The sequence below is a fragment of the Orcinus orca genome, chromosome 17 (genome assembly GCF_937001465.1).
Source record: "Orcinus orca chromosome 17, mOrcOrc1.1, whole genome shotgun sequence".
Lineage (NCBI taxonomy): Eukaryota > Metazoa > Chordata > Mammalia > Artiodactyla > Delphinidae > Orcinus > Orcinus orca.
Window position 1 is genome coordinate 34,058,487 of NC_064575.1, and position 13,260 is coordinate 34,071,746.

The 13,260-nt window shown below is 49.1% G+C and overlaps 2 protein-coding genes across 32 annotated transcripts in view; one reads left to right on the plus strand and one right to left on the minus strand.

Moving 5' to 3' along the window:
• LOC125961818 (metabotropic glutamate receptor 7-like) overlaps window positions 1-13,260 on the minus strand; it is a 411,772-nt gene that overhangs the window by 109,295 nt on the left and 289,217 nt on the right. For 26 of the 30 annotated variants that reach the window (XR_007472838.1, XR_007472839.1, XR_007472831.1 and 23 more), the window contains one exon: window positions 6,919-7,030. The exons of the other annotated variants lie outside the window; for them this stretch is intronic. The gene's annotated coding sequence lies outside the window, so the exon portion shown is untranslated. The remainder of the gene's footprint in view (window positions 1-6,918; window positions 7,031-13,260) is intronic. 30 annotated transcript variants of the gene reach the window in all.
• Window positions 1-13,260, plus strand: part of LOC125961808 (UDP-N-acetylglucosamine--peptide N-acetylglucosaminyltransferase 110 kDa subunit-like) — a 250,670-nt gene that overhangs the window by 61,586 nt on the left and 175,824 nt on the right. The window lies entirely within an intron of this gene.

Sequence of the window (13,260 nt, forward strand, 5' to 3'; positions counted from 1 at the left end):
GGTACACATGCCCCTCAGCCCCAGAGTCCCAGTCCTTCACATGTGTACGCCCATGACACACACCTGCACACTGCAAAGCCAGGTACAGCCACATGCACCTGTCACATATGCATGCCTCCACACAGACATACCCGACAAGTAGCTGTCACACCCACACCCACACACTCCACACACCTTGGGGAGTGGATCTCCCTGTCACACCCATATCCCACCTCATATGCACTCAGTCTCTCTCATACACATTGTAACAGACACTCATCATCCCTTATACCTGTACATACGTGCACATGTTTGTACACGTGCATACCCACTCTCACCAGCTCTCAGCTCTTTCACACCAGCCAGTTTCTCTGTGTCCAGGCCAGGCCCTGCAGGAAGGCTGCCACCCACTGAAAGTGTCTCCTGCCTCCCTGCCCTGCCAGCTAGGTCAGAGTGGGGGGCATACCCCCCCACCATGGCTCCCTGGGAACCCTGATCTTCTCCTCCAGAGAGAAAGAGTCCTCTCTCTGCTCTGGGGTGTCTGCCACTGTTGTGTGAGAGTGTGACTGTGTATGTGTGTGTATCAACATGTTCTGAGAAGCCACGATGAGGCCTGTGTGTCACTGCCTGTATGGGTAAGAAAGCATAGGGACAGGTTCACCGGTTATGTTTGTGAGATTCAAGATGAGTGTGAGAGCAGAGACATGTATGCCACAAAATGTGTATTTGTGAGTGTGTGTGAGGCCAGGCCCCTGTGGACAGGCGTGAGTATGGGGGGGTGCACTTACACAAGGAGACACACAGTGAGTGTGAGTGGGGAGTGAGTGGGAAGTATTCTGGGATATTTTCTGAGACAAGGGGTATGTACATTTGTGAGTAGGGGTCAGGGCTAGGAGAGGCACCCTCCGCAACTCCCTCCCCCTACAAAGAGATCAGGGGAAAGGGGTCTCTGGGATCTGGGGGGAGTGTGTGTGTGTGTGTGTGTGTGTGTGTGTGTGTGTGTGTGTGTGTCTTCCTTTCTCTTTCTCCCTGACCTCTTTAGCAGCTGGAAACTGAGCCGGGGGTGGAAGGAATGGAGACTTGGCTGGCCTGGGGGTTTGGGGAGGGAAGCAGGAGAAAACACCTTCCAGATTCTCATCAAATCCTTGTTTGTGGTTTGTAGCCTTCAGTCTCTCCTCTCTCTTTCTCTCGGTCTGGGTTTCCCCCTTTCTTTATCTCTTCCTGCCCCTCCCTCTCTCCCCTGTATCTCTCCTTCTCCCATCTCAGTCACCTTGTCTCCCCCCCTTGGATCTCCCTGTCTCCAAGTCTCTGTCTCTGCCTGTCTGTTACTCTCTCCCCAGGCCCTTCCATTTTTCTGACTCCTGTCTCTGCCAGCACCTCTGTATGTCCGTCTCTCCCAGTCCTGGTCCATCTGTCTGTCTCTCTCCGTCTGCCTGTGCGTGGGTGTCTCTGTCCATCTGCTCCGCCACCCATCTGTCTGGTTGTCTGTGCTAGTCCTTCTAAGGGTGCCCACTCGCTCACCAAGACACCCTCCCCCAGGTCAGCAAAGGCCTCTCCTGGCTCAGGGGGCGGGGAGGGGGTGCAGAGCTGCAGCTTCTGGAAGCTTCAGTAGCAGCTGGCTGAGCTGGGAGTTCGGGGCCAGCCAGCTGCAGAAGCGGCCCCTCCCCTGGGCTCCCAAGCCAAGGACCCCAGAGCAGAGAGAGGAGAAAGCAGGGCCTCACTGCAGCTGAGTCTGTGTGTGCGCATGTAGGGGGAGGCAGGGGGCCTCACTATGCCTTCACTTCACCGTTCCCCACAAAGCCAGGCCCTGTAGGAGAGGAAGCTTCAGTGCCCACCTCCCTCATCCCCTCACCAATGGAAGAGATGCTGGGGGTCCAGGAGGGAAGGACTGGGGGATGCCAGGCCTTGGACGAAGCCATAGCTTCCTGTCAGATGGGTGGGAGGGGGGTTCCTTCCCTCCTCCCTCCCAGGCAGTCCCTGGGGATCCCTCCAGTGCTGGTCCCAGCTCCGGACATGAGGGGCCCCATAGGCAGTTCTCACCAGCTCCCACAGGGACCATTCCTACCTCCCAGCTGCCCCAGAGCCTCTGACCCACAGGGATAAGGCGGAGGGGGGTGGATCACAAGGGTGTCTCCTCCCTCCCCAAATGGAGGTTGGCTCTGGACATCTGGAGTTCGTGGCCCTGTCTACTCCCTGGCCATCCTGAGAGGCCCCAGGCAGTCCACCTACCATTGCCAGCCCGGCACCACACACACACACACACACACACTGCACCCCAGCACTCGTGGCCCACCACCGCCACTCCCTGGCCCAGCAACTCTGAGGGCTCGAGAGGAGCCCTACCGCGGAGACCTGCACCCTACACTGACTGGTGGCAGCCTCCAGCAGGGCCCCCGGCACAAAGCCAGCAGCTGGAGAAAGTACCCCCCAACACTTCCCAGGAGGCTCTGTTCCTCCCTAAGAAGAGCTCACAGTCCAAATCCCACAATAGATGGGGAAACTGAGGAAGGGATGGGATGACACAGTCAGTCATTCTTCCTGAGACCCTGGGGTGGGATCATAAATGAGGAATAGGGAATGAAAAGGACGCCGCAGGGGCAGAATCTGGCTCCTTCCTGACCTGCCACGGGCAAAGTCCATGTTGGCTGCACAGCCCTGCACAGCCCTACCGCTGGGCCAGGGCCAGGGGCTGGCTCCCTCCCTCTAGAGCTCTCCTTGCCCCTGGCTGGGCCCCCTCCCTCTCCTCACTTCTGAGCAGCCCTCCCTACCCTCTCCCTCCCAGCTCTGGCTCTCTCATCCTCAGCTCTTGGAAGCCTGACTCACTGTTTCCCCTCCTCTCTCCCCTCCCTCCCTCTCTCCCAGCAGCGGTGCCTCCCCCTCCCCTGGGGGGGCTCTGGCCACAAGGGTGCCCGCCTGCTCCTCTCCTCAGGCTCTGGCCCCCTCCGCACCCAGGAGGCCCCCTGCAGCTGTTCCAGCTCTCTAACTACAGAGAGGTGGACGGAAAGAGCCTAGGTCCCAGGCAAGCAAGGGGAGGGGGCCCCTCTAGACTGGATTTCCTCCTGTCAAACAAGGTGGGGGGCATCCAACCGGATGACACCCCTGGTGTCTCTAACAGTCCTAATGTTCCCCGCTTTTAAAAGCCCGGTGCCTCCTGACAGAGCGCCCACAACCTGTGGGGTGCTGTACCTGCCTCAGGCTCCGCCCCCAGGTCCAAAGAAGAGGTCGGCTCTGTTCCCAGACATTTGGGGAGTGGGGAGACGCTGCCCTGGGGCAGGAGCATTAGTCAAGTGACCCCTGGAATCCCCCTGTCTCCCCGTTCTCCCTCCTGCTGTGGGAGAGCTTCCTTCTCTCTCTCTCCCACCTGTCCTCCTCCCTTTTCCCAGAGACGTTTGCTTGTCTCTCCTTCAGATACTATCCTAGCAGCAATTGATCTTGGGTGAGAGGCTCTCAGTGCCCGCTCATTTTGGGCTGTGGGGTGGGGAGTGGCACATGCCTAGGCCTTCTTGGTCCCCTGGATGCCATCTCCAGGGGCTGTGATCCTGGCTCTTCTCCTTGACCGTTTTCTCTCTCACCCCCTCATCACTGGCTTCTGTCACCATCTTTTCCTCTTTCCACCTCAAGCTGGGCTCTCTGGGTCTCTTTCCTCCCCACCTCCCCCTGCTCTCTCCCTGGGGGGCCCATCTGCTGACATTAGCAACAATGTTACTGTTGCTCCCCCCCTTCAGTTCCCAGCTCCACCCCATCCTGGCTTCCCCCTCCCCGGCTCTGTCCCAAGAGACCCAGGGGACCCAGAGGCAGAGCTGGGCTCCATCCCATAATGGTGAGTCTGCTTGACCTCACTAATCACACCAGAAGTGCCTGGGCATCTGGTATGAAGGCATGGCACCCTGTGGTCTTGGGTGGCTGACCTGAGGCACAGAGCTCTGTATTCCACAAACCAAAAAAAAAAAAAAAAAAAAAAAGTTGACTTGGGGTGGGGCAGAGCAGAGAAGAGGGGAAGTGAGGGGGATCAGGTTTGCCTGGAGGAAGCCCCTGTCCAATGGGGAACAGAGGCAAGAGGAGGTAGTGGCTCGAGCCAGCGCTCCAGGCTGATTGAGAACAAGCTATGTCCCTCTGGGGCTCTGCCAGTCCAGATCAGCCCCGCCTAAAAAAAAGGTCTTCTGCCAGGGACAGTTTGCCCTCCAAGCCTCCAGCACAGCCACACCAAGCAGGTAAAGATCCCGCGTCTCTGTCTCTTAATCTCCTTTAGAATCCAAATCCATCCTCCCTACAGTACACCTCCACTTAGCTCAGCAGGGGGTTCCATAAGCCTCCCTGCCCCAATCTAACCAGGTGGAATGGGAGGGGACAAAGCCCCCCAGCTCCCAAGCCCCCTCACCAAAGGCCCCATCAAGGGCTGGGGAGCAATGCAAAACAATCCTGGAACCCACGCACCTCCAAACCGAGAAGCAACCCTGTCCATCCACAGCACCTGGGGGTGCTGGGGCTCCCTGCCCCCACGACCCTGTTCCAGACCCCCCAGCCCAGCAACCATAATAAACAGCAAGCTCTTTTTCTTTATGACACCAAATTCCTGCAAGCCGAACAGCTCCTTCCATCACTACCTCAGCCATAGATCACATTAAAAACTCACAGAGGGCAACTTAAACACATCACATTTGTTTCTCTCTATATTATTTCAATAGTAACGGCATTAAAAATGGATTTTACTGCAGAAAATAAATATCAACACGTGGGCCGGGAGCCCAGGCAGGGGGAGAGAGCCCACCAGGAGAAGGTCCCTGAGGGCTTGGGCACAGCTTAGGCACTGACCAAGGAGGTGGCTGAGAGGACAGACTACACCTGGGGTGGGGTGGGGTGTGGGGGGAATGCCTGGGGAGGGGGCAATGCCCGCCCACCTGGGCACCTGCCCCAATGCCAGACCAAGAGGGACAAGAGTCACTGGTTTGAACTGGTCCCCCAAAGCTCATGCCCTCACTGATCTTTGCAACCTCTGGAGGGTAGGAGCTCTGGGGCAAGAAGTTCACTAGTCTCTAGAGGTTATTCCAACTATTGACACAGCAGAAGAAAAAAATGAATTCAACTTACTATCCAGTTTGATTTTCCATTACTATAAAAATATACATCTGCTCAAAGGAGGGAGATGGCAAGCTGCAGGCACATGCCACCTGGGGGGTCCCCCTGCAGCTCACCACCACAACCCAGCCTGCCCCTCCAGGCGGCAGGGGTGGGGGCTGTGTGTGGGTGGGGGACGGACCAACTGGTAATCTGTCACCTACAGCCCCAGCTCACACAGCTACACACACCGGACCACACGGAACAGGAACAAGCCAACAATAGAAACACCCCAAATGCTCCTGGCAGGACTCTGACCAGGCCCGGGCGCATGCCCCCGCCCCGCCGGCGGCAGCAGCGGACGAAATGTGGCCACCCTGACCCGGAGGCAAACTTGTCCTCACACCCTGAGCTCTGCCCAGGGAACTGGGGCCAAGTCCCACCTGACACCAACTGGTCCGGCGGGAAACGCCTGCCCAGCCAGACAGGCACAGGCCCCCCAAGGGTCCCTCCTTGTGCTCAGGGGCCAGGCTGGTGCAGCCTGGCCCTACCTCCCAGGGTGACGCCTGGGCCCAAATTCAGCTGGCCCTGCCAGTCAGGCACTGGTGCAGAACGGAGGGCACCAGGCTCAGCCCCGCCCAGCCCCAGGGCCCCCAAGCTAGGAGGGAGGGGGGACTCCCCACCCCTCCACATCTGGCCCTGGCCCCCAGGGTCTGCGGTAGAGAATTCCCGCCCCCGCTTCTCTCTCTCTCCCTCCTCCCTCTCAGTGCCCGCTGCCCGTCTCAGGGACGGCCCCAGCTCCCGCCTCCGGCCAGCAAGGCCCACATCCTTCCTCCCTCAGCTGGCCCCTTCGCCTGGCAGGAGGCTGGGGGGTCAGGCTGCTGGGGAACCCCTCCAGCTCCCATCAGTCTTCATCCCCAGCCCCCAAACTCTGGGTTGCTGTCCCTTTTCCTGTAGAACAGGAAACAAGGTTATTTCCTAGACTCAGAGCCAGCCCTCTGCCCCTCTGGCTCTGCCTGGGGACCAGGACCCAGCAGGGGAATGTGCCCTTAGCCAGAAAGTAGAGGGATTCTGCAATTCACCCCCAGCTACCGGCCCAGGGGGCTGACAGCTGTCACTCAGCACCCCACCCCCTGGGGAAGAGGGGGCCGATTCAATCAGAGCCTCAGAGGAAACGCATTGATAGGCGATTATTTATTTATGCAAAAGTGAGCCGACTTTGTTCACCAGGTAACCGGGCACGCGGCCCAACCCCTACGGCCCTGGCCGCCCCCAAATCCCTCCTCCGCCCCACACCCGCTCCGGGTCATTAGGTCCCCGCCTCTCAACTCCCAGAGCACCAGCAGAACCTTGGGATTTGGGGGTTGAAGGGGAGGGGCTCCTCCCTCCGCAGTCTCCCCCTTTCCCAGGGCCGTTCCTAAAAATCCAGCCTTGTTCTCCGGTCCCACGGTCCCCCCCTTCACCCACCCCCGCCACACACTCAGCAAGCTGGAGAGCAAATTGCAGTTTTAAATCCAAAGACGGAAGGAGGGGGAAGGAGGTGGGGGCGCGCGGCAGCGCTGGGCGCGCACCTCGCCCCCGAGCCGGGGGAGCCGCGGGGCGGCCAGGAAACCCGGGAACCCCCCCTCCCCGCGCCCCCTTCTCGTCCACCTCCCCCTCCCCCTTCCCGGCGCTGCCTGCCAGGCTTCGAGCCGAGCCCAGCCGAGCCGCGGGCCCCGGTGGAAACAAAGACCGATCGCACCGCGGGCACCGCAGCCACGGGGTCCGGCGGACCGGACCCGGGCGCGCGGAGGGGGCGCAGAGCACCCCCGGTGCGCTGCACAAAAGAGCCCGGCCGGCCGGTCCCCAGCGGGGGTCTAGGGCTGGGGAGGAGGTGCCACTCACCGGAGTGCTGGGCTGCCGGCTCCGTTGGTCCGAGCCAGGCAAGGGGCTTTGGGGGGCGTCTGTCTTCCGGCCGCGGCAGCGACGCGGGCGCTCGGCAGCTTCGCCGCTCACCCTAAAATCGAGATCATATTTCCCTTTGAGTCCTAACACTATGATAATATAATCTCAGTTATGGTATAAAGCAGGTAACTGATTTGAGAAGGGTACTGAGCTTGAGGACATATTGACTGATTCATTCTACAAATACTTTACTAAGCGACTATGCTAAGGGCCTGGGATCCCATGAAACAAAATGCCAGCAGAAGTGAATCTCTTTAATGAAACAAAGTATGTGGAAGACAAATCATTAAATGCTTACTTACAGTAAAGCATGCAATGTATCCTGAAATAGGATATATAAATGACTATACGTCCAGGGCTTGCCCCAAGAGCAAGTCTTCTCTAAATGGATTCTTTTCTTTTCTTTCTTTACCTTGTCTTCCCCACTTATACCTCTACTCTCTGCTTCAGTGAAAGATATTTCTCCTTTCCACTTCTAGCTGAAAAAAAAAAAAACAAGTCTCAGGTGTCAATTTACTATGTAACTGTGGGTCCCTCTCTGTATTACAAAACAAGACTCAGGAGACAGTGAGTCCTGATATCATGACCTCCAAAAGGGTCACAAGGGATCTCCGAAAATTTCAATAGTTATAGAGTCTTTTCTACATCTTTTCCAATGATTCAGGTACGGAGGTTTCTATATCTTGGGCCTAGAATTCCTTCTACTGAGTGGCGAGTCGATGTGGTTTTAGTGCTTATATCCTATAAGTTCTTTTAATTAGTGTCTTATAGCCTCCCAAAGTGTTTATATATATATATATGACTGGCAACCATTTAAAATGAAAAAAATAATTTACATTGCTACTTATCCTCATTGAGTTGCCCATTTAAGAAGCAGAACTACACTGTCAGAGTATCCACTTTTGTAATACCTTAGCCATAGTATTTTAACATATATAGTAGTTCTCAATATTTACAGTGTATTGGAAGCACCATAGTAGTCAGGGTACTCCAGAGAAACAGAACCAATAGGAGATACATAATAAATATAATGTAATGTATGTAATTGCTTTAACATATGTAATAGGTATTAAACATACTAAATATTAAATATATTGTATATTAAATATAAGCTGGAAACTAGGAAATCCAGGGGTGTAGTTTTCAGAACTGACGTAAGCCACAGTCAGAGGGCAGGGGATCAGATCAAACACTCAGGCAGAGAGAGCAAATTCTCCTTTCCTCTGACTTTTTATTCTTTTGGGGCCCTCAAGAGATTGGATGAGGCCCACCTACACTGGGGAGGGAAATCTGCTTTACTCCATCTACCAATTCAAATGCTAATCTCATCTGGGAACACCCTCACAGACCCACCCAGAAATAATGTTTAGCAAAATATCTGTGTATCTCAGCATATAGTTGAATTGACACTTAAATATTAACCATTACATTCTGCAAACCTTAAAATATACCAATGCCTCAGTCCAACCCCCAGAAATTCATATTTAATTGGTATAAATTACAGGCTGGGCTTTAAGATTATCAAAAGCTCCCCAGGAGATTTTAATGAATCACCAAAAGTTAAGAACCATTAACATCATAGAACATTTCTTTCTTGATGAGAAATCAAAATGCTTCTCACTTTTAGCGTTGATGCCCTGGGAGAGATATTATCTACCTCTGTAAGGTGCCTTCAGAGTATCCCACTGTACCCCATGTAGTCAGTATTTACAAACAGGCCACTGCAAACATGTGCCTCCAAGTCTGGTAAAAGTCAATCCAAATATTTTTCCCCAATATGGTAGTAGATGGGCGGAATTTCTTTTATGATCACCACGTTGTATGGTAGGCATAATTATTCCCATGTAGAGGGTGAACTGAGATTCAGAGAAAAATAGGGGTGCATATTGCCACAAAGCTAGCAAATGTAAAAAATTAGGAAAAGGTCAAGTTTTCTGATCCGAGTTAAATAAGTAGTAGGTATCATTATTTTATTTATTCCACAGATACTACTGTCAGGGGTGAGTAGAATAAAAGCAAATGAATAAAAATGTAGTCAGCCTATGAACGGGAAGATTAGCTAGCATCCTTCACACAAAAGACCTGATATGTATTCGGCCACTAGAGAGGTTTAGTCAGCTGTATTTACAGTCCCATAAATGGAAAGAAGCATCATGACAAAAGGAAATTCTATGAATCCAGGAAAAAACACATCAAATTAAATAAATAATTCACAGGCAGAACAAAGATTACAGAGTTGGCTCTGATAACAAAGTATCTAAAATAAGTGGTGATGTGTTTCTCCAACCACACAGGCTGCCAGTCCACGTGCAAAGGAAAATAAATAAAACTATTATAGATCTAGTAAAAGTTAAACAGACAATAAAAACCAACAATGGGGATGAATTTTAAGTTGGTGATTCTTTGAACAATACTCAAGAGATTTCATTTGCTCTGTTAACACAATGTCAAGTCCATTTTAGAAATAAAAGAACATTTTTCTGCTTGCTAGAGTTTAGACATAAATCCTCAAACTGTATTAAATTAAGATGCTTCTAGAATCAGAGCTAAAGATCATCAAGGATTATTAAAGAACTACAGTCACTCCCTCATTTTACAGGTGAGAAAACCAAGGTGGTAAATGATTGTGTGATGGGCTTAAAGTCCACATGATTCCCATCAGTGGCCAAAACAAGATTAGAATGCAGGTCTCCCATTTCCTCTTCACTTAATTATTCATCATTCTTTAGTCATTTTGAGCACAACTAGTGCACTGCTGTTTGAAACCTGACCTTTCCAATGGCAGTCAAAATGCCATACTTTAATAGCGCTTCCATTGTCTTTGACCAGAATATTAAATAACTGGCAATCACGTTCTGAGCTCCTTTCCAGATGAATTATACGTTAAGCTCTATTTCAATATTGATTTGTAATATACTTTAAAGCATGTTGATCTTCCTCTGGTCTCTTCTTACAGTTCTGAGCTACATGAATGCTAGAGTTCCTAAAATTTGTGATTTTCTGAATGGCCATCTCTACTATGTCCACCAATCCAACAATAGTCACTGCTTGTTGCTAGACAGAAAAAAAAAGTTAATAAATTTACAAGTGAAATCCTGTGTTCATTTTTATTAATGAAAAACAGAAACCTATTTGATTTAGAATCTAAACCCTAGAAGCACACATAGGGCTTAAAGAAATGTATGATTCTTCTATGGAATATTGGAGAATTCTTGTTTAATCAATGGAAGCACATCGTTAGTTTACTCAGGTCCCTAAAAAGGCGGAGGACCTCACTTAAAAGAAACAAGTGACTATCTTAGTTAATGTAAATAGAAATGCATTTCCAGCTTATTTATGGTTGTTCATTTCTATACATACAGTGGTCTGTTTCTCAGGATATCAGTATACAAGGCAGATTGATAGGTGAGAAGGATAAGTGGTATAATAAAAGAGTTAAAAGCATGGGCTATATGACATGGACAAGTTACTCAGCCTTTCTAATCTTCCATATGCACATCTATAAAACAGGGAATAAAACATATTACGAAGAGATATGCTTCTCCTCCCACCATGCTTTGGCTTTCACATGTTTGGGAGGCATAGGAGATCCAGTGCCTTTCCCCTCCATCCTATTCTTGGAAGAGGAATTGTTAATGTTATTGGTCAGTAACCAGAACATGTATGGAGCAATGGGTAGAATTATTACATTTGAAAAGGACAAACGTGTCACATGGTTCTGTCCCAGTAGCTCAGCTTATGATTCACAGAATAAGGCATGTTAGCTTAAGCTTGTCCCATGACCTAGTCATCTGTGATTTGGGGGCGAGACAGAGAGAAGGAAAGCCTCAATTAGAATTCCAAAATGAAGTAACAGCGACTAGCTCACTAGTAATAAATAATACTTTGGTCTTTTCTGATGATCGTTTCTTGTGTATGGATCCCTTGGCAGGAAACTTAACCACCCACTTCAGAGGTCTGTTATGAAGTCCGATATGGTATAAAAAGTGCACAGTGCAGTGCCTCATATGCAATAAGCTGTCAAAGAATATTATCTAGATGACCTTGGATTTGCACTTAAATGTTTGTTATTAAATCAGTTTGCATGGGACTAGTATCCAGAGCCTCAGGATAAAGTAGATTCATGTGAGTTAATAAATGAAAAGCTCTCTGAAATTCTAGATGGCAGGTCTTGCTAACTCAGGTAAGTGCAAGCTGGTGGCTGGGCGTTCCCTCAGGACACGTGTTTTGATGGAATGAGGACTCAGGGTGTAGAAACCAGCTTGGCAGTGGATGGTAAACCACTGCCCAGCACATGCTGCCTCCTGTTAAACAGAAGGCTCTCATGCAAATTGCTTTCTGAATCGTTAGCTGTCGGCAAACCTCATCTCTCCTCCTGCAGCTGTTCTTTCTGATTTTACCTGCAAACTTTTCATATTGGGCAGGCTCCCAAGCCAAACAAGTTGCCCCTCTGCAGGCTTTGTTCCCGGGGGCGAGAGGTGAACCTCACAGGTAAGTCAAAGTAAGGATGCACCATGGACTAATACACACTGAAGGAACAGACTCCTGTAAGCTAAGGTGATGAATGCCTTTGAAAGTAATTTTCATGCAGCTTCCTGTGAGAACGTCAGCCAGGCTCCAGAAGTTATATGCTGCAATTTTAGAAGTATCTGCCTCTGTAGACTTCTAAAGCTTCTATCAGCTAAGAAGTATCTTTTTTAAAAAAGAAAATATTTTTATACAATTTTCAAGACTACTTTCCATTTATTACAAAATATTGGCTATATTCCCCCTGTTGTATAATAACATCCTGGAGCCTACTTTACACCCAATAGTTTGTACTTCCCACTCCCCAATTCCAACTCTTAAATTGCCTTTCCCCCCTCCCCCACTGGCAATTACTAGTTTGTTCTCTATATCTGTGAGTCTGCTTCTTTTATGTTATATTCACCAGTTTGTTTTATTTCTTAGATTCCACATATAAGCGATATCATACAGTATTTACCTTTCTCTGTCTGACTTGTTTCTCTTAGAATAATGCCCTCCAAGTCCATCCATGTTGCTGCAAATGGCAAAATTAATTTCATTCTTTTTATGGCTGAGTAGTATTTATATATATATATATATATGTATGCAAATATATAAATTTAAATTATATATATTACTACATATATATATATATAAAACCTTCTTTATCCATTGATCTGTTGATGGACACTCAGGTTGTTTCCACGTCTTGGCAATCGTAAATAACGCCGCTATGATGCTACGAACATTGGGGTGCATGTACCTTTTTGAATTATAGTTTTGTCTGGATATATGCCCAGGAGTGGGATTGCTGGATCATATGGTAATTCTATTTTTAGCTTTTGAGGGACCTCCGTACTGTTTTCCACAGTGGCTGTACCAATTTATTACATTCCCACCAGAGGAATGTGTGGGAAATCTCTGTACCTTGTGCTCAATTTTACTGTGAACCTAAAACTTAATTAATTAATTAATTCCCAGCAGCATCAGCAAATAAGACCATGCATTTTTTTAAAAATCTTTTTTTAAGGCAGAGTAAATATTTGCTGAATAAAATGAGAAACTCTATCTCGATTGGGTGGATTAAATCAGCAGAAACTAAGCTTCACCTGTGATTTTAGCAGCTGAACTGGTTGAGAAATTCAAAGCAGAACAGGCACAAGTCCTCTCTGAACAAGGTAAGGTACAAGAAAAGGAAGGATGGATGTTGTAGGCAAATCATAACACTCTATCATGGCTAAATATAATATCAGGAATTAAATAACTTGAAATCATATAAAAATTTCCTTTACTCGTATGCCCCCTCCCGCATAAAGTGGAAGGTGAGCACAAATGTAAATCAAGCAGGCAGAGGCTCCCACTATCTTATATATGAAACCAAAATTTTAAAGTGTTTTCTTCAGAATCCCTTTTGCCTGGGTGCAGAAGAAAAAGTAGCTGATCAGTGCACCCAAAGGTAAAATGAAAAATAGTAAAAGAAAGTTTTTCTACATTTTTGAATTTAAAATCTGAAATACATTTCTTTAACACTCTTATTTATACCCATGTACCTGAAAAACCAAAATTAAAATTAAATTGTATTAGAGCAGAGAAGCAAAAATTTCCAGCCAATCCAAAGGTTAAGTGGTGCCTGATACACTGTTTGAATAAAGTTACGAATCCATATCCAGACTCAGCTAGAAAATTAAAGCGTGCTGTGATCACTCGGTACGAAGAGGGGTCATGGCAATTGATTTTACTTATACACACTTTCATACATAATAATTTATCAAATTT